Source organism: Scyliorhinus canicula, chromosome 7 (assembly GCF_902713615.1).
Source record: "Scyliorhinus canicula chromosome 7, sScyCan1.1, whole genome shotgun sequence".
NCBI lineage: Eukaryota > Metazoa > Chordata > Chondrichthyes > Carcharhiniformes > Scyliorhinidae > Scyliorhinus > Scyliorhinus canicula.
The window spans coordinates 168439164-168465227 of record NC_052152.1 but is presented as its reverse complement, the minus strand read 5'-3'; the positions used below and the strand labels follow the sequence as shown (position 1 = coordinate 168465227).

At 44.1% G+C, this 26064-nt stretch overlaps 1 protein-coding gene and 1 long non-coding RNA gene across 6 annotated transcripts in view; one reads left to right on the top strand and one right to left on the bottom strand.

Moving 5' to 3' along the window:
- LOC119969523 (protein FAM110B-like) overlaps positions 1-22700 on the bottom strand; it is a 30995-nt gene extending 8295 nt beyond the window's left edge. For 4 of the 5 annotated variants that reach the window (XM_038803230.1, XM_038803232.1, XM_038803229.1 and 1 more), the window contains exon 1: positions 7433-7718. The gene's annotated coding sequence lies outside the window, so the exon portion shown is untranslated. Of the gene's footprint in view, positions 1-7432; positions 7719-22638 lie in introns of those variants that run through there. The other variant, XM_038803233.1, reaches the window with a different exon arrangement.
- LOC119969524 lies at positions 7100-25244 on the top strand. The gene is made up of 2 exons (XR_005461391.1): positions 7100-7182; positions 24963-25244. It is a non-coding gene; the product is annotated as an uncharacterized LOC119969524 (long non-coding RNA).
- Positions 25245-26064: the final 820 nt, after the last annotated feature.

The following is a 26064-nucleotide window of genomic DNA, read 5'->3' as shown; positions in this document are numbered from 1 at the left end:
TGCACAGCCAGCCCTCACAAAGAAGTCAATGCCCAGATCATCTGTGTTTGAGCGCTGACTGACAGGTAAATGTTGGCCATGACACCAGGAGAACCTATTTTTGAATAGTACTGGTGTTTCTTTTACATCCAACCTAAAAGGGTAGAGAAGGCTTTGACACTTTAAAGACAGCACCTCTGACAGTGCAGCACTTCCTCAGTACTGCACTGATGTGCCAAATTATGTGTTCAACCATATGGAATGGAGCTTGAACCCACAACCTTGTGGCTCAGCGGTGGGAGTGCTGATCACTGATCCAAGAGTCATGCAATGATCATGAATTAAAGTGCTAAATTCTGTCGAACACCCATCCTGGACTTACTTTTGAGGATGTTACAGAATGACATCATTCCAAGAGTTCCTGAGGAAAGTCTCCTCGCCAAAACCATATTAAGTCTGATTCAGTGTTGATCTTCCCTCCATCATAAGCCATGAATGAGCCTGCTCATTGTGGATTATAATGCTTAGCTCCAGCCATAATTATTCCAATAAGAAAGCAGCTCATAACAGCATACAACAAATAACATCCATGCTTTGGAAGACAAGTGGCAGATAACATCCACGCCATACAAATGAGTAGAGACCATTTTAGAACAGAAGAACATAAGAACTAGGAGCAGGAGTAGGCCATCTGGCCCCTCGAGCCTGCTCCGCCATTCAATGGGATCATGGCTGATCTTTTTTGGACTCCGCTCCACTTTCCGATCCGAACACCATAACCCTTAATCCCTTTATTCTTCAAAAAACTATCTATCTTTATCTTAAAAACATTTAATGAAGGAGCCTCAACTGCTTCACTGGGCAAGGCATTCCATAGATTTACAACATTTTGAACAAGAGAAGCTAACCACCTCCTCTGGAAATTCAAATGACACTACTGTTGAGAAGTGTTCCATCATCAGCACTATAGTGCTTTTGTTGACCAGAAGATAAAATGGAGCACTTATATTAACAATGCAGTCACAACAGCAGGGTTAAGGTTGATACTATGTGACTGGTTGTTCACCTCCTCACACCCAACAAAAGTACGCTATTAAAACAGTAGGTACTGATGCATGAATCTAGAGTTCAGGCTCGTGTCCAGGCAATATCTTCAGAGAAGATAACAAAAGCAAATGGATATTAGACTGTAGCAGATGGATGGTAGTCTCCATTATTCAAAGCTTTCTGTTGAATCCTTTACGGTAATAACTAAATCCAGTTTTAAGTGATGACTACAGCAGACGGATCTTAGACTATAACAGATAGATACTAAACACAATTATTCCAATAATTGCATTTCATTCATTGGATTGCATATAGTTGCTAATGGGCATGTTTCCTTGGTCAGTTTCAGAGGAAGGGAAGTAGGCCTTGAGTCGGTTTCGCTATTCAATTAGATCAAGGTTGATCTGCATTTAACTAAATTTTTCGGACTTGATTTCAGATTTTTACTCCTCGGTGAGAAAAATTGCTTCCTGACATTCCTTCCACCCCCGTTCCCCCATTCCCGAATGGTTTGGATCAGATTTCTAAAAAAAGATATGCCTTCTTGTTCTAAACTCACCAGAGGAAACAGTTACTCTTGACCTAGCCTATCAAATCTTGTAATTATCTGAACCACCTCAATTATATTGCCTCCTAAATTTTGATACCCGTGGAGAAACAAGCCTAATCGATGCAGCCTGTCTTCATAATTCAAACTGATCCGTTTTATGTGTTACTGTTCTCAATTAGTCTGATTGAAAACTATTAGGGGCTAAAAGCAAGCTAAAAATGTATGTTTTTCCATGTATATTCCAGGAAAGATATTCATTAATGAATACGATAATGGATCAAAATATTCATAATTAAATCTAGGGATATTTGTGTGGAATTCTTTGCAAAGTTCAAGCTCAATATGTTAAGGACTGAAACTTGATTAATAACAAATGTTAGTGCATAACCAGCATCTGAAATTGAACAGCAGAAGCAAGCAAATGGAAATGATTCTTCAGTGGAATTTAATGCCTCTCTGGTAATGAATTTGGAGGAGCGGGTTGGTGGAGGAGATGGGGTGGGGCAGTTAATTAAATTGTAAGGGATGGGAAACCCACTGCCCCCACCCGATTAGCTGAAGGAGGGCATGTGGATGGCTTCCCCATCCAGATGTTCATTAATGCCCACTTAAGGAACTCATTCTGCTGGCGCTGGTATTCAACCAGAAACAGGTGAGGGATTCAACACAGGGGGAGCCTGAAGGGCTGTTGATCGAATCTCTCATTCAAAGGCACTCAGTGCCTGATCAAGAGACCTGGCACCAGGAAGGTGGGACCCATTGAAAGCCACCCTCAGCCCATTCCGCCCTCACTCATCTTTAGCCTAAGGTCCATCGTTAAGCCTGGGCCTCTGGAGGGTGCAGTACAAGCAGCTACCACAGCTGCCAATGTCACAAACAGCAATGGAGAGCTGTCAGCCTCTATTTTGCCAGCAGCTCTCAGCAGGGGTAGGGGAATTTCCATACCTGAGGGCCTTAATCCCAGTGACGGCCTGACACTGACCACTTATCTGCCTGACGAGCACATAATTCTGGTGCAGCCTTCCTCAACAGAGGCACGCAGGGCTCTCTCTGGTTCTCCAGTCAGCAGATGAGACTCCGCTGCAAACAAATTCCGCCTTGCTACAATTCCATATGAACAACTTGTGCAATAGTTTGCAATATTAAGTTGGTATCACAAGCCATGTAGTGATATGCATGGTGCTCTACACCTTTAATGTCCTTACACATATATTCGCAATTGATTGTTAAAATTAAAACATTGAAGCTATTCTATTACTAATACAAAAGGCGCTTTTCCTGATCATGGAAGGAATCACAGCGGGGTTGGGGGGGGGGGGGGGGGGGGGGGGGGGGGCGCGATGTTGTGCAATGACTGATATGAATTCAAAACCAGACAACCTGTTGAGTCTGACACAATTTGATTGCTTCAAATCAAATCTCCCAATAGCCATTTCAGCAACTCTTGAGGACAGAATTAATGAAGCAGAAGAAGGAAATGTTTGTTCCGTGTCCATTGTTTGAAGATCAAATATGAAAAGCAAAAGTTGTAAAAGTGAAAGTTGAAGCCACTTTTGATCTTTAAATTCAATGAGCACAAGGAAAGAGAAAGGAACTGAAGGAAAGAGCAAAGTAAAAGCTCACAATAGGAGATGAAAAATGGATCCCGAATTAAGAGTTGCATAGAAATTATAAATTCTGCCTAATAAAATGACACTATAGTCTGCTAATGTTTGGCTTACTTGATAATAGTCTGTAATGTCACAATTTAGCAAGGTGACTCTTAATGAAAGAAAACCATTTCCAATAAATTTCCCTTAAACAACTATAACATGAATGTTTTGATAAGCAAAAATGCCTTACCTACTACATTACAATATATAAAAAGGTTACTGCAGAAGAGGTGAAATGTTATCTTATTTCCACGCAACCAAATACTCTCACTGAGTCGCAGTTTCTAAAGGGAGCATAAAATCAGTGAAATTATTTTAATATTTTACCTATTTTATAAGTATTTGGGAGCAGCAAGGTGGCGCAGTGGGTTAGTCCTGCTGCCTCACGGCGCTGAGGTCCCAGGTTCGATCCCGGCTCTGGGTCACTGTCCGTGTGGAGTTTGCACATTCTCCCCGTGTTTGCGTGGGTTTCGCCCCCACAACCCAAAAATGTGCAGGCTACATGGATTGGCCATGCTAAATTGCCCCTTAATTGGAAAAAATGAATTGGGTACTCTAAATTTATTTTTAAAATAAGTATTTGAATACACAGGAAACAATAGGAATATGAAAAGGATGTTAACCAATCTACATTTTGTTCAATGCCAAGTACGCATGTTAATAAAGTACCCATTTTTCATAATTCTGGTTATCAACAAAACCCATTGAACCACATAAATCGTCAGTCATATCGAATAGAATGCTTTAAGGGAATAATTTAGTATGCACACAAAGGGAGTGAGCTATGAATAAACCTATTTAATAAAATAAGTTGAGGGAGATCTTTTGCAAAGACTAAGGATCAAAAGGTAAAACAGCAGTACTGAGAAAGGACATAGGAGAGTATAAGGGGTAATTGGATGCAGCAGGTCCCACACAATATCTACTGTTATGACCCCCTACAGGGACGGAACTTATATAACATCAGATTAGCCTCCCACACCTCAGTGTATGAGCTACCCAGGTGACTAGGGGGCAGAACTTCCGCCCAATTGGAGGAGCTTCCCACACAATATCAAGTCTGACCTGGAAGCAGTTCGGGGAAGGTTACTCTGCAGGGAGTGGAGTGGAGAGGAGTGATTGTTGTGACCAGTGTGGAATAAAGAGAGTTAGTTGTACCCTGTCAGCCTGGCCTCTTGTGGAGTCTTTGCCTCCGCCAGCTCACTGTCCAAAAAGGCTCATCCAGAATTAGCTCCCCTCTGCCTACAAATATCAATTTCCAGCATTCTAAAATTGAAGAGCTGCACCGGGGCATGCGTTTGGTACCCCTAACTTGCTGAGTAATACAAATACGAGGCCAAAACTCGAAAATGGTCCTCTTATTGTTAATCCGGTCTTCTGCCTGTTAACTGAAACTAGATTTATTGTTCAACTGTCCTTTGGGTATGAACATGTGAAGCAACTCTCTGCTGTTTTATTTATGTTCCAGAAAAATCGTATAGATTGCAAATAAAATTCATTTCCATATTTTGATATGGGGCATCTTATTACTACAGTATTTCCTGCTGTTACATGCGCTGCTAACTCAAGCATCATAGGCAAAACTTCTCAGATAACTGCAGTTATTTTCTTGCCTTTGGGCATGCTTTATTCATCTGGAAGTACTTTTCCTTTTTATTTCTTACTCTGTCCTTGAAACTTTCTGCTGGATCTCTATGGTTTAGACTTAGATACTGGAAAATAATTTCCCCAGTATGCTTTGCTTAACCACTCCCATCTACTTACAAAACATTATTGTTTAGCTCTCTGTCAAAATCATCAACCTCGTACTCACCAATCTATTTCTCACAGATGCAGCTGTCGATGACAGGATTTGTAGGAGTGACCACCACAAGTCTTTGTGAAGATGAACCCCTGTGTTAACATTGAGGATAACCTCCATTTGTGCTGTATGGCTAACTACCATGCTAAATGGCAAAGATTCAGTGCAGTTCCAACAACTAAAAAACAGACGTCCATGAGGCACTGTGGGCCATTGGCATTAACAGAATTGTATACAACCACAATCAGTAACCTCATGGCATGGCATATTCCTACTCTACTATTACTATCAAGTTGAGGGATCAATCTTGGTTCAATGAAGAGTACAAGAGCGGAAACAAGGAACATTACCAGGGATACCTAAAAATTAGGTGTCATCCTGGTGAAGTTACATCACAGGACTACAATCATGCCAAATCGCTGTAGCATCAAGGAACTCTGTTAAAACTGAAGTCAATGGGAATCGGGGAGAAATATATCCACCAGTTCCAGTCATTCCTAGTACAAAGAAAGATTATTGTGTTTGTTGGAGGCCAATCATCTCAGTCTCAAGACGTTGCAGTTCCTCAGGGTAGTGTCCTCGGTCCAACCATCTTCAGTTGCTTCATTAATAACCTTCCTTCCATCAGAAAGGCAGAAGTGGGAATATTTGCTGTTGATTGTAAAATGTTCAGTATAATTTGTGGTTCCTCAAATACTGAAGCAGTCTATGTCCATACACAGAAAAACCTGGACAACATTCAGGCTAGGCTAATAGGTTCCAAGTAATACTCGCACTACACAAACACCAGGCAGTGACCATCTCCAACAAGGGAGAATCTAACCACTTCCCTTGATAATTAATGGCATTACCATCACTGAATCCCTCACCATCAACATCCTGGGGTTTATCGTGAACCAGAACCTGAACTAGACTGGTCATATAAATACTGTGGTTACAAGAGTAAGTCAGAGACAGAATTCTGTGGCGAGTTACTCCCCTCCTGACTCCTCAAATCCTGTCCACTATCAATAGGGCACACTTCAAAAGCGTAATGGAACACTCTGCTTGCCTGCAAAAGTGCATCTCCAACAATACAAGGAGCTCGATACTACCCAGGACAAAGCAGCCCACTTGATTGGCATCCCATCCACCATCTTAAACATTTGTTCCCTCCATCTCTGATGTACCATCTATATGCCTGTGCCTATGTATTTACATTGTGTATTTATACATGTCCTATGGATTTTTTTCATGTATGGAACAATCAGTCTGGACTGTCTGCAGAACAATACTTTTCATTGTACCTCAGTATACGTGACAATAAAACAAATCCAAATCCAAGATGCACGTACCATATTGGTAAGCCCCTTTCAGCAGCATCCTCTAAAACTGTGCTCTCTACCAACCAGAGGTAGAAGGGCAACAGACAGATGGGAACAGCACCATCTGTAAGTTCCTCTGCAAGCCACTCACTCACCATCGTGAGTTGGAACTACTCACTACCCCAGGGTCAAAATCCTGGGATTCCCTTCCTAACAGCACTGGGGGTATTCCTACAACGCACAGACTGCAGAAGTTCACAATGATAGCTCCACGCCACCTTCTGAAGGGCAATTAGGGATGGGCAATAAATGCTGATCCAGCCACTGATGCTCAAATCCCCTGAAAGAATAAAAAAAAGGTACAAGTTGTCTATTTCAGAGTACAGAGTGGAATCTGAAAACCAAGATAAGATGTTGCCCTATGGATGGTGGCGATAATGGAGAAGGGCTATCTCCTGATTGCCTGAATTAGCATGGTGGACTAAATAAAGACCTGGAGAAATTATAAATTGTAATCACTTGAAGCAAACCACGTATCCACCTACTTGTAACAAGTCACAGCCAGAAGCAAACACATTTATTTCTTGCCGCGGGAGGATTCGCAGAGAGAGCTCAGTTCAATTGCAGAAAATCGCTCAGGGGTCACGGAGAGTTTTCAGCAGACAGCGGAGGGAAATGTTTTATCTGTGCACTGGATCGGTATAATTCCGAATGCATTTAAAAAGAAGGCGTTTACAATCGCGTATACACCCAGCACACGGAAGGAATCTGCCCGAATGAGAGAGCGGTTGGGTTTGGTGGTTCCTGTAGTTCAATAGCCTCACTGTCCAGGAAAGAACAAGGATCTGGGTGAGAAAGCGAAAGGGTGCCTCTGGAAATGTCCCTATCCAAGTTTCCCCTTCCGCATCCCTCATAGTAATGGGGGGGGGGGGGGGGGGCAAAAAAACCGAAAGACGAGGTTAAAAAGTAACTTCAAATGTAACACTTTTGTGCAGCGTCAACGTTTGAATTTAAACAGTTCCCAAACTTACCTTCGGTCCTCCAGTCCGATAGGTACAAAACAGGGCGAAAGCCTGCAGTTTGTTACACGTAAACCTACCTGCGAATGGCTCTCTTTCTGCTGTCTGCGGAGCAGTGAGAACGTGGTCTTGGTTGTACAAACTTGAAGCGAAGGATCACCTCACCCTTCTCGCCAGCCACTTCTCCAGCCCTGTCACCTTGTCTGGACTGGTTTCATTTGCACTCGTCTGACAAAGAACTCATTTCCTGTAATTCCGTGGGCGGGACAGCAACAAAGGTTAACCCTTTCACGCTCGCAGAGGCTCACAGCCTCCAGCTTGGAATCTGCAGCGTTCAAACGTACGAGATAAGTTGCAAAATATTTGCATGGGCACACCCGGCCCATCGCAGCCCACCCCACCCCACCATTCAAAATGTGAAAGACAAAAACAGAACGGTTGTCAATGGGATCAGTGTTATTATGATGCAGGAATAATACACCGCGGAGTCCCTTCATTCAATCCCTCCCCTTCACCCCATCTACTTCCCTTCTGGTTTTCTTTCAATCTCTTCGTCCCAGACCTTTATTAGGCTATTTCTTGTGTGTGCACTTGATACAATCCCTCCCTTCCCGCCTTTTTCCCATTCCATTTCAAACTGGGGAGGTCGAGCTCTGAAAAGTACTTTTATGAGATTTTAATTGAACAGTACATGTTAGCATGGGGTGCTTGGGTTCAATCACAGCGTCTCGAAGCCAACATGAGCAAGGCGTTCCTCAACCCCAGGGGCCGCCCTCACGTTGTAGGAGCTGCCGATTGTCCAATCCAACTTCAATTGTGCCGGATTGCGGGGAAGCTGCTCCCCAAACCTCAGAAACCCAAGGAACACACACACACATCCGGGCCAGGAACCTCAATAATTATCCCACTAACATCACCATGAAAATACGCCAAATTAGTTAAGGGGAAGAGGATCGAGATTGTGTGTACTTCGCCTCAAAGAAGACAGAGAGCCCCAAAAAAACACATCTGAGCCTTGTTCTGTTATTTTAGGGAGGTTAGTGATCCGCTTGTGGTCCGATTGACACAATGCATGGGTGTCGGCCAAGCCACAGGGACAACTCATCCCTTTTCCGCATTATGAGAGGGGCCGAATAGGATGTGCCTGGAGGCTGATGATCTAAATGCAAATTATGAAATACAGAATAAACAGGGCAGCAGCACAAAAGCGGAGCAGCTGTCACATCTGCACCTGAATACCTGCCCACAACCAGAATCCAGAGCAATTTGCAAGGCAACGTCACAGTTCATGTAAATTGAACCATTACTTATTGAACTAGGGTGGAGGGTGGATACATTAGGCTGTGGGAAAATAATTCAATGTACCTAGTGAAATGCTTCCAAATGTACATTATTCTAGTGCAGTAAACTGACAGCTTTACTGTCAAAGGAGTATTAACAACCTGGTCATCATCATATCAGTGACATACTTTTCATTGGTTCTGCACAGTCGTCCACCTCCACTTTTGGTGCCCTTGTCCCCAATAAAACACATTATTTGACAAAGAGTCATCGGCTCGAAATATTAGCTCTTTTCTCTCTCTACAGATGCTGCCAGACTAGCTGAGATTTTCCAGCATTTTCTCTTACGTTCTGTCTCAGCCTGGCCCCCATTTCCTTTGATGTGGACTCCATCTTTGTTTCCTCAATTACTAAAGGCACTTACTTCACTGTACCTGTACACATCACCACTGGAGCATCTCAAGCCCCTACTCTCTTCTGAAAAACTGGTCATTATGCCAGGGTCATCTTGGACAGCAGAGATAACCCCGGGCTCATTTTCTTCACCATCAATTGTGTTTTTAATTCCTTTCAGTCTCATTCTCTCTCTCGCCTCACCGCTAATAAGGATTTCTTTGTTATTAAGATTGAGACCATCTAAGACCCACCTTCCACTTTCTTGACCCCAATTCACTAAACTGATCATAATTCTTCTCTTCTTGCTGCCCATGCTAACCAATGTAATAAATGCCACTCCTCAGGCAATACCCTCCTCCTTTTCAAAATGCCGCCTCAAAAATAACACCCATGATCCCTCAGCAAACTTTGAAGTTCTTGGAGGTGTTGTTGCCTGCCAAGTATATACAAAGCTTTCCTGTAACTTTCTGCACGAATCTCTCCAATCGCCATATTAACACATCCCATTAAGTTGTAAATAACATTGTGTGACTGTGAACACAGTGCACTGTCCCTCATCATCCTTCTCGCCATCTCTCCGGCCTTTCATGCTGTTGACCATATCAGGTTCCTATAACATTGCCCCTCCATCGTGCCACTAAGTGAGATTGCCCTTGTTCAGTTCCAGGCAGATTTCACCAACTATCACTGGAGCATTGCGAGGAGTGCTTTTTTTCCTGCCCTCCATGGAGGTGGTTTAGTGCCTGATATTATGTAAAAACTGCCGAATACAATTGCTGCAAACAGATTAAATCTTCTCAATTGGTGTGTTAAGTTTTTTTTAATTCATTCACAGGATGTGAGTATAACTGGCTGGGCCAGCATTTATTTTTAATTATCCTCTATTTGAATGGGTATTTAAGGGTCAATGACATTGCTATGGATCAGGAGTCACATGTTCGCCAGACCAGGTAAGAATGACAGATATCCTTCCCTAACGGACATTAGTTATCATTATAATTCCAGATTTTTATTGAACTCAAATTTCCCATATGTGCCATGGTGGGATTCAAACTAGAATCTCCAGATCATTGCCCTAGGTCTCTGGATTACTATTCAATTGGCAATACCATAATGCCACCACCTCCCCCTAGAGTAATGATGGGTAAGAACATAATTGGTGAAGTGTATCATGGTGAAGTGTATCAGCAGGGTAGCATGGTGGTTAGCATAAATGCTTCACAGCTCCAGGGTCCCAGGTTCGATTCCCGGCTGGGTCACTGTCTGTGTGGAGTCTGCACGTCCTCCCCCTGTGTGCGTGGGTTTCCTCCGGGTGCTCCGGTTTCCTCCCACAGTCCAAAGGTGTGCGGGTTAGGTGGATTGGCCGTGCTAAATTGCCCCTTAGTGTCCTAATAAAAGTAAGGTTAAGGGGGGGTTGTTGGGTTACGGGTATAGGGTGGATACGTGGGTTTGAGTAGGGTGATCATGGCTCGGCACAACATTGAGGGCCGAAGGGCCTGTTCTGTGCTGTACTGTTCTATGTTCTATGTATTATCATTAAGGCTAAACTATTTCTGATTTAATTAGAGCAGCAAAGGGAAAGGGCCTCATATCCTTTCTGTATTCCCAACAATTACCAGAGACAGGTTCATCATACATTGTTCTTGTTACAATTTCCTTCAGTTACATCCAATTTGATTATGTTATGATCCCCGCTGATGTTACTATCGGACAAGTCAGATTGTAGGGTGGAACAGAGCTTGATAGATCCTAACTTTTATTTTTGTTTTTATATATGGACGGAGGCTACTGAACAGAGTCACAGGAGTCAGCTGATGAACTTTTAACAAAAGAGTAAAACGTTTATTAAACAAGAAAAGATTAACAACTTCCCCAATCCTACACCCCCAACTATACCTTCACAGATATGTATAGATTTGTGAGGATAACACAAGTTACACAATCTATTTTATACTCTAATAATCTCAGTCAGTACACTGTCCATGTAAACCAATAGGCAACTGTGGTCAGGTTAGGCTCACTCTGTAACCAAGTGGCAGAACAGTTTCTACAGATTTCTCATTAATTCCACCCCTCAGGCGCTTGTTACACTGTGAACAGATTGGTCTCACTTAAGCTCTGTCTTTCATAGGGTGGTTTACAATCCACATTCTTGAAGAACATGCCTTGGAATCTACTCCCAAACAACACTTTATCTTGGAGGTCTTCATCAAGGATCCACCTTGAGGGGTTCAACCTTTCCTTCCAATATTCCTCTCTTCTGGATCACCATGTGTACTCAAGCTGTGTCTTCCACACAATCTCTCAGATACCCAGCTGTGCCAACGGGGCACCTCTGCTTCTCAGTCTATATTAAAGAGTCAATATCCTTCTGATCACCTTAGATCTCCAGCTTCTTGGAAGCCCACTTCACTTTCCTTCTGCTTTCTGCAGCTTTGCCCTTTTTAACTTGGAGTCTCCCCCTGCTCTTCACTCAAATCTTCACTGAACAGTACCTGTTTTCGGTCCCTGTCCTTGTTCCTTGACTTCACCATCTTCCTGGAACTCTCTTCTATCCCATTCCCTGGTTTCTGTGACTGTTCTTTAGTTTGGGACCTGGTCTCTACAGGCTTCCTTCATGTCGTGTCCCAGCAGATTCTGTGAAAAGCTCCTTAAATCTGGGTAATATTCTTTCAACTGAACTCAAACTGCTTTCTGTTCCCCTGTGGTCTCTCTGTTATTAGGCAACAGCCCAGTTTTTTATACCCTCTGTTTGCTTTAGGTCCGTGAAAGCTCATTACAATGCAACCTAAAAACTGTAGGCAACTTTTAAAAATGAAACTAAAACTGAAAAGGATTTAGGCTTAAACTTAAAGCTATAACTTATTCCACAAATACAAATGTAAATCTCTATTTCCTAACCATTGTATAATAGCCCAAGTGATATTGACTGGGTGTGTAGCTCTATTCTGTGAGATAATTCACAAATGGGGACTGGCATGCCCAAAAGGGGCAGTAAATCACATTGAATAAAACAAAAATGAGTGCACCAGGTAATGTAAAATGAATCAATGTAAAAAAAAACAAGTTTTCAAGAAATACTTTCTTGTGACCTCAAAATGGGAATCATTGGCAATGTTCTCAAGGTAGGCACTGCGGATATAAATTCAGATCCCATGAGTTATTTTTGTTAGCACAAGGAAGTCGAATTTATTCCAGAGGTGACCTGCCTTTGCCACTCAAATTATTCCAACAGAATAATTGGAATGCATAGAAAAATGCCCCATAGCACTTCACAAATGATCAGACATTTAAAAAAATATTCTTCCACGGGACATGGGTGTTGCCGGCTAGGCTAGCATTTATTGCACATCCCTAACTGTCCTTGAGCTGCTTTCTTAAACTACTGCAGTCCATGTGGTGAGGGTACATCCACAATGCTTTTAGGGAGGTAGTTTCAGGATATTGACCCAACAACAGTGAAGGAATGGCGATATAGTTCCAGGTCAGATGGGTGTGTGGCATGGAGGGAAACTTGGAGGTGGTGCTTTTCCCATGCATCCATTGCTCTTGCACTTCTAGGTCGTGAGTTTGGAAGGTGCTGTTGCAGGAGCCTTGATGAGTTTCCGCAGTGCATCTTGTATATGGTACACACTGCTGGTATTGTGTGTTGGTTGTGGAAGGAGTGGATGTTTAAGGTGGTGGATGGGGGTGGGGGGGTCAATCAAGTGGATTGTTTTGTCCTGGATGTTATCAAACTTCTTGAATGTTGTTTGAGCTGCACTCATTCAGGCTATTAGAGAGCATTCAATCAAACTCCTGACTTGTGCCTTGTAGATGATGGACAAGAGATGGGTTAGTCGCTGCAGAATTTGCAGCTTCTGACCTGCTGACAATGTGTAAGAAGAGATTAGAGTAGCTGGCAGAAGGTAGGCTTTGAAATGCAGAGGAGTGGATGTTGAAAGCAAAGTAGAAGGAGAAGGTGGTGCACTGAAGACCAGAGACCAGATCTGATTTGCAGGTCCACCCGTCATGATCTAGGGACATTTCGCTCTCCAGTGCCAGCTAAATAAATAATTCTCTGTCATTAGTGACGGTAAGGGCAAATTCAAATGTAAATATACCAAAATAATAGATTTTCTGTAAGAATCTCTGGCACCTAATACACTACATTATTGTAACAAGCCAATAACATTTTATAATCATCTCATGGTGGTAGGGTGTTCAATAGTTATATAATGAAACATTGAAAGGCGACAAATGACCCAGATTTAAAAATGTATAGATATTTGAATAAAGGAGAACAAAGAACAAAGAACAATACAGCACAGGAACAGGCACTTCAGCCCTCCAAGCCTGTACCGGTCATCATACCAACCTTTGCCAAAACCCTCAGGACTTTGGGAAGGAGATAGCTCACTAAATCTCATCATGAATGTTTGGAAATGACTGAGTGACATTACTGTACAAATAGTTACTGTTATTTTCATGAAGATGATAACTCTCAGAACAAACAAGTAATATATTTCCTGATATAAATAGTGGAGAAATATAACCAAAACTAGTAACCTAAATGCACAATATTGTTCACAGCTATTTCCAAGCTAAAATATAAAGCAGTAAATTCCAAAGGAGTTAATAAGGGACCATGCGCAGATTGATATTTCTAAGCAGAATATAAACAATGTTTTGCTGTAGGGCAAGAGTAATGCAGCTTGATTCACCAATCTATTCATCTGAAACATGATCTCATTAGCATTTGTTTTTTCATTTCATTCACGGTTTTAATTACTGTGTAAACATATCTAGGCAATGCAAATGGAGCAAAATACATTCTTTGTGTCCCTCACTGCAACGAAAATCTGCCTGGGAAGGGCCTATTTAAATAAAACAAACCTAGATTACAGGGCCTTGATGTCGATTTGTGCCAGCATGTTGACTTTACCAACTTTGAACAGGCTGGTACATGCAGTTTATGCATAGAGATGACGGAGTTAAATTACTCCTAACCACTTATTAAAAAGACACTGATTAAAAAGGAAATACATTCCTCACCAAAGTCTTGTCCTTTCCACCCTTACACAATTTCTGCAATGTACAACTCCTCATACTCAACCTTCAACCAGTACCTGAACGCATTTTGCCCCATCTCATGCCACTCATCTCTATTTTTCCCATCATATTAATGTTTCTCCCCATATCCATACTATTTTCTGGATCCCATTTTTACAGATAGCCTAATTTAGCTTTCAGATCTTGATCACTTCTTCAACATTTTTATTAATCATAGGATGCAGAGCTGGGCCGAAAAATGGCAGATGGAGTTTAACCCTGATAAGTGCAAGGTGATTCATTTTGGTAGAAAAAATTTGAATGTGGATTACAGGGTCAACAGCAGGGTTCTGAGGAATGTGGAGGAACAGAGAGATCTTGGAGTTCATGTCCACAGATCTCTGAAGGTTGCCACTCAAGTGGATAGAGCCATGAAGAAGGCTTATAGTGAGTTAGCGTTTATTAACAGGGGGCTTGAGTTTAAGAGCTGCGGGGTTATGCTGCAACTATACATGACCCTGGTGAGACCACATTTGGAGTATTGTGTGCTGTTCTGGTCACCTCATTATAGGAAGGATGTGGAATCATTAGAAAGGGTGCAAAGGAGATTTACCAGGATGCTGCTGTGTCCTCTCGTCCTTGATTTTTGCACATGTGATAACAGTTTCTCTCTGACCCTATCTACATTTTCCAGTTCCTTCATGCTTCTGAATACCTCTATCACATCTCCACTCAGCCTCCTCTTTTCCAAGGAAAACAGTCCCAAAGTCTACCATTTATCTTCGTAACTGAAGTTCCTTATCCCTGGTACGATTCTTGTGAATATTTTCTTCACTATCTCAAATGCCTTCACACATTTTCCAAAGTCTGGTGCGCAGAACAGGACACGGAGGCCGAACTAATATCGCATACAAGCTCAACATAACATTCTTGCTCTTACTTCTATTAATAAGGCCTAGTGTAATTCTCTTATTTCCAGTTTATTCCCTTATTTCCCTTTTCTTTTATTTTTTGCTGTTACTTTTTTGATTCATGGATGATTAATGGGCATGTGCCTTTAAGGCAAGTGGCCTGTGCCTTTAATTCAAATAGAAGACTGCACTGGTTTGGACTGGAGTTGTTGATTCACTGGCACCTATGACAGAGATTGACTGGTTCTTGGTTTGATTGATTTGGCTGATGGCCAATGAAATAGCCCAAAAGGCTGTGCTCGTCCCGGTAACAAGTGGTGATTGGAACTGATCCCACTGGAATGTTTTCAGTTTGGTTTCAGTTTTACTCCTGGCTGCTTAGAGAGCTTCTCACTGTTTGTCTCCAGAATGGCTGTGTTTCTGAACTGGCAGAGTGCCTGGATGACTCTGTGTGCAGATAGAATCCAGATATAGTACATCTCTCTCCTGAATGGCAAAGGCAGTACCCACTAACCCTCTCTACAGGGAGATAGAGGCCTGAATGCAAACTTTGAGCTGAAGGCCAAGTTTGATGCGGAATAAAGTGTCTCTCCAACAAGACACTGCCTGTGAGTGCTACTTTTTCTACACAACAAAGGCTTGAAGACAAAACACAAACTGAAGGCAAGGTTTGAGGAAACAAAGTTTCTGCCTCTTCAGGAAAGTACGATGTTTTTAAAAACTGCAGGAAAACCAGTATGGGCTGCAACACTAAGACTGCAATCTGTAAGCATGCTAGAACCATCATCTGAAACAATGACTCTTTTCTGTTCCACTTTTGTTTTTCCCCCTTTTCCACTCCTCTGTGTTGTCTGTTTGGTATGCAAGTTAAAGTAGCAGGTAATATCTAACCAACTGTATCTGCTGTGTATTTCATAATTATTCTTGTTAAAAATAATCAGTAATTGTGTTTCAACTTTCAAACTTGGTAATTATTAGGCAGCCAAGGGCCAAAGACTTCGGGTATTTTTCTATGTGTCATTGATTCCTGCCACTTGTCTAGCCATTCCCCAACTCGTCCTGTCCTTTTTGAAATTCTACTCTGTCTTCCTCACAGTTGCTTCCAAATTTTGCATCATCGGCAAATTATGCAATTGTGACCTGTACATTGAGATCTATGCCATCAATATATATCAGGAAAAGGAAGCTGCCAAGGTTGATCCCCGGGGAACTCCACTACAAACCTTCCTCTGGTCTGAGAAGCAATTAATCACTATTCTGTTTCCTGTCACTCAGCCAATATTGCACCAATGTTGCTACTTTCCTTTTTACTTAATGAGTTTTAGCTTTGCTCATGTCTGTTGTGTGGCGCTGTATCAAATTCCTTTCGGAAGTCCCTACACACCACATCAACAACATTGCCTTCATCAACCGTCCCTGTTATCGCTTCAAAAGCTCCAGAAAGTTGGGTCAAATATGATTTTCCCTTAACAAATCTGTGTTGGGCTTTACTTAACTAATCCATATTTGTCCATGTGACTATTAATTTTATCCCAAATTATTGTTTCAGGAAGTTACCCAACTACAAATGTTTAACTAACTGACCTGTAGTTGCTGGGCTTATTTATTTTGACCAAGATACAAGGTTTTCAATTCTTCTATCTTCTAGCACCACCCAAGTCCAAGGTACTTAATTGACTTTAGGTGCAGATAGACTATGTCTTTCTGATCCAGTTTAAATTCTTGTAGTGTATTAATTGTCTTCTCTATCATTGTGGCCTGGGTTGCATCTATTTCCTTGGTAAAGAGAGTTGCAAATTATTATTTAGTTTCTTAGCAATTACCCCTGCCTCCATGCATACACCCTCTTTCGGTCCCTCACAGACCCTACTCCTCCTTTACCACCTTTTTACTATTAATGTCCCAATAGAAGACTTTGGGATTCCCATTTATTTTAGCGGCCAGTCTCTTTTCATACTCCCTTTTAGTTCCCTTTTTTGCATCTTTCACTTCCCCCAATGTAATGCTATCGTTTTTCCTCCCAATTATTGATTTCAATTAATTCTGCCCATGTCCATTTTTACCCTATTAAGTTGGCTATCCCCAGTTAATTATTCTTACTCTATTGTTCTTTGCCTTTTTCCAGAGCCAACCAAAGCTTATGATACAACAATCTCTGTTCCCTAAATGTTCTCCCACTGATATTTGATCCACTTGGCCCACCTCATTCCAAAGAACCAGGTCTAGCTGTGCCTTCCCTCCTGTTGGACTGGAAACACACTGCTTTAGGAAATGTTTGTGAACACAATACAGGAACTCTCTCCCCTCTCTAACCTTCACATTATTTCTGTCCCAGTCTAGGTTTGGATAATTATCATCCCCCATTATAATTACCCTACAATTCTTGCTGCTATCTTTGTATTTTCTTATTTCAAATTTGTTCTTCTACATCCATTCCATTAGTTGGTAGCCTATAGACTACACCGAGCAAGGTAATTACACCTTTCTGTTCCTTAACTCTTGTTTCATAGAATCTGCTCTCAACCCCTCTGGATCCTTTCTTTCTTTCTTTCTCTCTCCAACAATGTTCCCCTTCCCCCCCGTCCCCCCCTCACGCCCCCTCCCCCCGTCCCCCCCTCACACCCCCTCCCCCCCTCACGCCCCCTCCCCCCCCGTCCCCCCCTCACGCCCCCTCCCCCCCTCACGCCCCCTCCCCCCCTCACGCCCCCTCCCCCCCCTCACGCCCCCCTCACGCCCCCCCCCCCCCCTCACGCCCCCCTCCCCCCCTCACGCCCCCCTCCCCCCCTCACCTGAAGAAGGAGCCGTGCTCCGAAAGCTCGTGTTTGAAACAAACCTGTTGGACTTTAACCTGGTGTTGTAAGACTTCTTACTGTGCTCACCCCAGTCCAACGCCGGCATCTCCACATCTTAATCAGTACTGCCATTCCTGCCCCTTTTCTTCCTTTCCTATCTTTCATGAAAACCTTGGGCGGGATTCTCCCGCAATCGGCAGGATGGCCCGACACCGGCGCCAAGAATGGTGCGAACAACTCTGGTGTTGGGCCACCCGGAAGTTGCGGAATCCTCCGCACTTCCGGGGGCTAAGCCGCCGGCGGAGGGGTTGGCGCCGCGGCAACCGGTGCCAAAGGGCCGGAGTGGTCTCGCGCATGCGCAGAACCGCCAGCGTGTTCTTGCGCATGCGCTGGGGGTTTCTTCTCTGCGCTGGTGGAGCCCTGCAGAAGCCGGCGCGGAAGGAAGGAGGAGTGCCCCCACGGCACAGGCCTGCTGTGGGTGGGCCCCGATCGCGGGCCAGGCCAACCCCCTGGGGCCAGATCCCCCCGCGCCCCCCACGAGGACCGCACCAACCGGCGGCGGGAATCCCGGCAGCCGGCGTCGGAGCGGCAGGGCGGGATTCACTTTGCCCCCGGGGATTCTCCAATGGGGGGATGGAGAATCCAGCCCCTTGTATCCAGGAATATTTAACTCTTCATTGAGCAGGTCTAGCCACAACATCAAATTTCTACTTGTCAGTTTGTGCCTGTAAATCATCAATCGGATTAACCACACTCCATGTATTCACATTCATGCTCGTTACCCCTGATTTAGACTTCCAGCGTGATCCAATGGCCATGCTGCGCCCGAAAAGCAGCCCGCGGGGCAGCGTGGCCAATAGAAGCCGATTGACCCTGCGCCCGGGATATACCCAGCTCGCAATGCCTCGCAAGATCCAATACAATCTCGTGGGGCATTGCGATATAAATCCCGCCCATTGTGGGTGGATCACTTTTTGGAAAATCTACATATTAGAGTGGGACAGCTAATCTCACTCTAATATGGAGGTTCCTAAGGCACCTGAGGCTTTGGGATTCACCCTCTTTGCCTCGGAGATCTCGGGCGAACGCTATTTTGTACTGGTCACAAATGGGGGCCACAAACGGGGACCCTCATGAACGGCACTAGTGGGGGTCTCCCAGGGAATGGAAGCCCCCGTTGCATACCCTTTAGCAGGCTGGTGCCCTGGCACTGCGAGTGACACCTGGGCACCTTGGCAGTGTCAGCCTGGCACCTCAGCAGTGTCAGTTTGGTACCCTGGCAGTGCCACCTGGGTGCCAGCCTGGCACTGCCAAGGTGCCCAGGTGGCATCGACAGCTGGCATGCGCATTACTCTAATGTGCAGATTCCCAAGGTTCCTGAACCCTTGGGATTCAACCCGTTCATCTGAGGGACTTCAGGCAAATGCCGTTTGCTGCTGGTCCCCACAATTGGGAACAGATGAAACAGCACTCATGGAGTTCTCCAAGGGGATCTGAGACCCCTGGGTGGGATTCTCCCCTACCCGGCGGGGCGGGGGGGTCCTGGCACCAAAGAATGGCGTGAGCCACTCCCACGTCGGGCCGCCCCAAAGGTGCAGAATCCTCCGCACCTTCAGGGGCTAGGCCCGCCTCGGATTGTTTGCGCCCCGCCAGACAGCGGGGAAGGGGCTTGGCGCCACCCCCCCCCCCCCCCATCTGTATGCCCTGTGGGCAGGGTGGTGCTCTGGCACTGCTGATGCCACCTGGGAACCCTGGAAGAGCCAGCCTGGCATACTGGTACTGCCAAGTTGCCAGGTTGGCACTGCTAAGGTGCCAAGCTGGCATTTTCTGTGTGCGCATAATAGGGCTGGGGTTGCCCTGTATGGGTGTTGGTGGGTTGGGGCCACTCCCATGTTGCATTCGGGCTGGGGCGAGGCCGGAGTTTATGTGTGGCCTCGGCTGCGTATTCTTCGTTTGGGCTACTTATTCACAGCTAGTCGCGTTGTATAGCCATGTTTTTCTTGGCACTGCGAGTGCCGTGAAACACACGGCTAAACGCGTTCGCTCTGGAACTTTGTTCCCCTTTGGGAGGATCGTGCCTGATGGTTTAAATATTTTAATGATGGTTTAAGTATGTGCTGAGCTGAAACGGATTATGCCAGCTGCAGTGGGCCGAGAGTATCATGGATGGTTTGGCACCCGGCGCAGATCCTGTATTGTGCCGACATAGCGGGATTTGCATCTGGTGTAATGAGGCTGGAGAATCGCCCCCACAATTTTGTGTTCAAAATTCTAGTGTGCATCACAAGTGTTGAAAAAAATTCTCATAATTTTACGATTTGCAAAGGAATGTAATGTTAGAGTTCAGAGTGTAGAGGAAGACCGTCAATCTTAGCTTTGCGCTGGCTGTTTACCAGAGCAAACCAAAAATAATCCTACCTACCTACTGTCTCCAGATTCAGTTGTGCTTTCCTCGGCTTCAATATTTATCAGGTTTTCGCTGTTTTGACAAAGCATTCTATGCTCTAAAAGTGCTGTGTGTGAATAAATCTCTCTGAACTTCATTCCTCATTCCTGTCATGATATTTTAAATTGATAATTCACCTTGGCATCCAATTAGAGGAAATACTTTTTTTTCCTTATTCATTCAACCAAAACCTTTCATAAAACTCAATCAAATTTCTTCTTCAGTTTCAAAGGAGATAATCCCAATACTCCAAGGGCACGATTGAATGGAAAAAAATCTATGTCCGATTTTGGGCGTGTTTAGAACATAGAACATAGAACAGTACAGCACAGAACAGGCCCTTCGGCCCTCAATGTTGTGCCGAGCCATGATCACCCTACTCAAACCCACGTATCCACCCTATACCCGTAACCCAACAACCCCCCCCTTAACCTTACTTTAATTAGGACACTACGGGCAATTTAGCATGGCCAATCCACCTAACCCGCACATCTTTGGACTGTGGGAGGAAACCGGAGCACCCGGAGGAAACCCACGCACACAGGGGGAGGATGTGCAGACTCCACACAGACAGTGACCCAGCCGGGAATCGAACCTGGGACCCTGGAGCTGCGAAGCATTTATGCTAACCACCATGCTACCCTGCTGCCCCGGGGCATTTCTCGACAGCAGCACCGAGAAACATCCTGCTATTCAACGGAACTTTGTGTTTTTTTGGCCTTGGAGAGTTCCTCTCCGCCGATGCCACAGGAAAGGCTTCTCACAGATCAGAGAGCCCCGGGGCGGGATTCTCCAAGCCCATGCCGGGTTGGAGAAATGCCGGGATGCGGGAAATTCCCGTCATGCGATTCTCTGGCGACTGGAGAATCGGCGGCAATCACGCCTGCGCGGTAACCGCGGCGCCGGTCGGGGGCCGCTGAAAGAGGCACCCACGGCAATTCTCCGCGGGCGGCCGGCCGAACTCCCCGCCGAGATCCACCAAGTCCCGCAAGCGTGGTTCCAATTGGTACCATCTACTGGAGCTCAGACCCGCGGCCGCGGTGGACGTCCTGGTGCGGGGGTTCTGACTCCGGTGGGGGGTCTATGCAGGGTCCAGGCCCATGATCGGAGGTTTCCAATTGGTGGGCACCCGCGATCTGGAGGGAGCCTACATCCTTCCGCGCGGGCCCACTGTAGGTCTCTGAGATGTTGCTCAGCGCCGGCGCGGAGACGGCAACCACGTGCATGCGCCGGCCCAGATATGGCCGTCGCGCGCATGCGCGGACCCGCGCCGGCCGTACAGGGCCGCTTTTCAGCACCAGAGCAGTGCGCAGCACTCCGGCGCTGTGCTGGCCCCCTGAAGACCGCTGAATTGCTGGGCCAGGAGGCCCTTTGAAGCCGGCGTACACCACTCCGGTGTTTATGCCGGAGTCAACACTTGGCCAGGATTTCGAAGAATCCCGTACCCGATATTTCTCTTCCCCCCCCCCCCCCCCCCCCCCACCTCTCCTTCACTCTCCTTTTCGAACCCCCCAACCTCAGGGTGAGCCCCGGAACCACATCTTCACGCCCCCTCCACCTGGGATGGCACCTATGCCCTATCCCTGGTAGTGCAAGCCTGTTATGTGGGCACGCTGACACTGCCATCCTGTCACCCTGACGGTGCCCCTAGCCACGTGAAAGTCCCACCCTTGCACCCTGGAAATGCCATTGTAGCACGGCCAGGGTGCCCGGGTGTCACTGCCAGGGTGTTAGGCTGGCAGTGCTAAGACTCCCGGGTGCCAGAGCGAGTGCCAGACTGCTACCTTGCCCTGTCCCCGACCACCCAGGACTATCTAATGGCCTAGGAGATCCCTCCAGGTGCCATTACGACTGGTCCACACTTGTGGAAACCAATACTAAATGGCACCCTGGCGAGGTCTCCCAGGCACCGGGAGAATCCCGTGAACACATATTTAAATGAGCCTAATAACTCATTAAAATATGCAGATCTGGGTCACGATTCGAGCGTCACAAATCTCGCAAGAGGATCTTGTGAGATTCAACGGCCTCGTCCCAACACCAAATCAGGTGAGACGAGGCCTTTTAATCACGCCCCAAGTCTCTTATTGTAACTATAGTTTCTTATCCCTTGCATCATGCTACTGAATCTACACTGCACTGTCACCATGGTTTTTATGTTAAACATTTCTGGCCTTTAGCAAATCTGTCCTAACTGACTTCGGACCTTATGTATTTTCATAATGTTTACCAATTTGATTTTGAACCATTGATTCTGGCAGTTTAACTACAACTGATATTAGATTGCACAGTTTACCCTCTGGCCTTTTTTCATCAATGGAGGTAGAGTGGGTACCAGGCAGTTTTTCAACACAAGTTTCATAAGACTGGTGATGAACAGACCCATTTGATAATTAAAAAAAGAATGTGTTGAAATAGGTTTTACTTACTTGTTGACTGTAGAGTGGATTTAGAAACTAAAAGCAACTGTATTCATCTTGCCATTTGGTGTTTCGATGGCTGGAAATGACAGATAGGATTGAATCATTTAGCAACTGTTCCTGCAACATAATGCTACAGGATGCTTTACTCCTGATATTTTTAGTAATCTTGCCTCAGATTAATACACTTTAACACACATTTTACCAGACATTGGAGAAGAGCTCAACATGGTATACACAGGATTGGCATTCCCCCTAACAATGTGCATCGCACTATATTTATACAATCTGATGAGGCATGCCCATTTCTCTATTGCATCTGGATAAGACTGTAGTCCTTTTTTCTCCTCCAGATATCTAACACCAGCACTAAACATTACCCTCCATCTGTATCAATCAGTTTCCATGTGGAGCTGCTATCATTACCATCCTGTCGATTAGAACACAAATAATTCCTTATCCTACAGAATTCCATCTTGCATTGCAGCCTTTTGTGGGGCATTTAATCAAAATTCCAAATGAACAAAGTGAACTGAGCTACTTTTATCCATAAAGCTGGTCACCACGTTTGGTATTACATGACTTTCTTTTGCAGAAGGCACAATTGTAAATGTAGAGAACCCATTTTTCAATCATCCTTTTCTAGAACAGTGTATAGATGTCATGGCAGAACTCTCACTATTAGCTCAGATAGGGCTATTGTGTTTACTATCTATTATTTGTACAGTATATTTTCAAGGCATAATTGTTATTGGAGTATGAATTCTGAAATCCTATTCTGTGGACTTGCACTCTATCATTCTGGATATATACTTTAGCATTTTACTTACTTTCAAAATTGTTTTACAAAATTCTTGTTTCTGTGCTAATTTAATTTAATTTATCATTTGGCTATGCCAACAATGGAATTCATTATTTATAAATGCAAGAACAATGTAGTATTATAGACAGAACTATGCTTAAAGCATTGCAAGATTTTCTGTGGGTATTATGAAAGATGATTTAATTATTAAATAGTTTCAATGAAAATGTAGTTCTTATCATAGAATGAAGTGTTTTCAAAATGAATCCACTATGTTTTAATATCAGTTTATGTGTGATAAATTCAGAAAACCATTCTTAACACATATTGTCCTGTGCCATTAATTTTCCATTTTGAAAAGACAACTCAACGCCCCAATACAATCACAGCATGTGCTAACATATGTTATGTCATATGCCTCATGAAAATTTAAACAGCTTTATTGCATTCAGCATGTAACTGCCTCAGAAAGAGTACCCTCTCCGCTTGTCAGCTGATATGAAATAGGCATGCTCATTGGGTTGGAGGTCAAGATTTAGGTTATGCACTGGATGACCATTGACTGCTGTAGCCCTGGCAGATGGAGATTTACGGATGTCATTGTAATTATAAACTAGGGAGTTACCTTTTGTCTGTTGACAGCTGCACTTTAATACATGTTGATAATGGTCCTCTCAAACTCAGTCTGTACTCTGGCTCGTGTCTGGCTTATTTCCAGACTGCCAGCTGCCATGAAAGCTCCCCCCAGAAAGGTGCAATATGTTTAGCAATGCAGAATTTTAGAGCTGAGACAGACCAGACACTCTAGCCTTTGGGTCACAGCACACGTGCCAGACCTTTTGTTTGTACATGGGTTGATTTGCAAAGGTTCACGCCCATTGAGACTATTCATGTGTCTGCCTTTTCACTGGAGAACTCTGTTTTATAATGAAAAAGCGCATTACTCATAATGCTGAACTGATGTAGATTAGTCCCACCGTTTTCTACAATAACTGATTAATTACTATATAGTTAGAATTTTAAACATTTGATTGCGGGGCTTATGTTTATTACAGTAATAATTTGGGAAAGTTTTTTTTTAGCAGTTCAGATATATATTCTGTCTGTCTGGTCCTTAGTTAGTCCAGGTAGATAAAATATAAAATATTAATAAACTCACAAATACACTTCTGTATGGACAACCACACAGGGAATTTAATGATTAATTCTACATGTGAATCTTTATAAAACAATATTAAGAGTTGCAGAATTTGGGACTTTCCTGATCTCTCTTGCACAATTAGTTACTGCAGTAGTCTGATATTTGACTGCCAGCTTTCATTGTTGATCTTGATTCTGATCTTGCCCAGTATGCACAAAGCTATTGTACTATCATTCAGGGAATTTCTGTCCTGTTTGGGTAAGTATCAACCCAGGTAATATATTTACCCATTAGATCATCAAAGCATTTTTTATATCAACTTGAATCCTTTTAAATCAAGCTCCAAATACAATTAGCTTTACATTTTAATGTTTTTTTGCTGGTGAATAGATAACGTTGATGAAAAACAACCATGAATCTCACCTTCAAAGTTTATGTTCTTCCAAGAGGAGATCTGAGGTGGAAATGCGACAAACTTTGTAGTGTCTTCCGGATTATGTTATTGAAGAAAGAAGGTAGATTGCCTGAAAATGAAGATGGATCTCCATGAGCATTCTGAAACTGAAAGATGGACCCCTCCCTCCAGGACACCTAATTCAGAAGGCGGTAGCCACTGTTCTTGTCCATGCAGATTTAGAGTGGCATTGCTCAATAAATTGATTACTGTCACCATTTAAGCATTTATCTTGCAATTTTGTCTTTGAAATTTGGTGTTTTTAAAACTTGGGAGATGCTGTGGTGCTTCACAATAATATTTTCCAGTACTAAACATTCCTATTTTCTCATGCCGTGGACAGTTTGGTGCTTTCCTTTCAGGCATTAGTGCACAATGTATAGGACCAATGGTTTAATTCTGGCTTTCAAAAGATTTTAACGGTACTATTGAAGAACCTTGACTGGCGAATAGTTTAATTTCCAACAACAGCATCATAAAATCCAGGGAACCTAAAAGGATGTTCAGTTGTTGCAGCAGTAACTATGTGCAATTGCTGTTGACACTGGCTTAGCAACCATGTCTGATAAATAAGCTCCTCAGCATTTGAACTCTTTCAGTATCTATGTTTCAGAAACATCATCATCATAATAATAATCTTTATTATTGTCACAAGCAGGCTTACATTAACACTGCAATGAAGTGAAAATCCCCTAGTAGCCACACTTTGGCACCTGTTTGGCTACACAGAGGGAGAATTCAGAATGTCCAATTCACCTAACAGCATGCCTTTCGGGACTTGTGGGAGAAACCAGAGCACCCGGAGGAAACCCACGCAGACACAGGAAGAACCTGCAGACTCCACACAGACAATGACCCAAGCGGGAATCGAACCTGGGACCCTGGCGCTGCAAAACAATGGTGCTAACCAGTGTGCTACCGTGATGCCCTTTTTTCAGGGACCGTCTGTAACTAAGAATTTACATTTTAAAAGTATATTCACCTGAATATAAAGCTGGGAGGATCAGGACATTATCTGTTATCACCCCCTCACCCGCC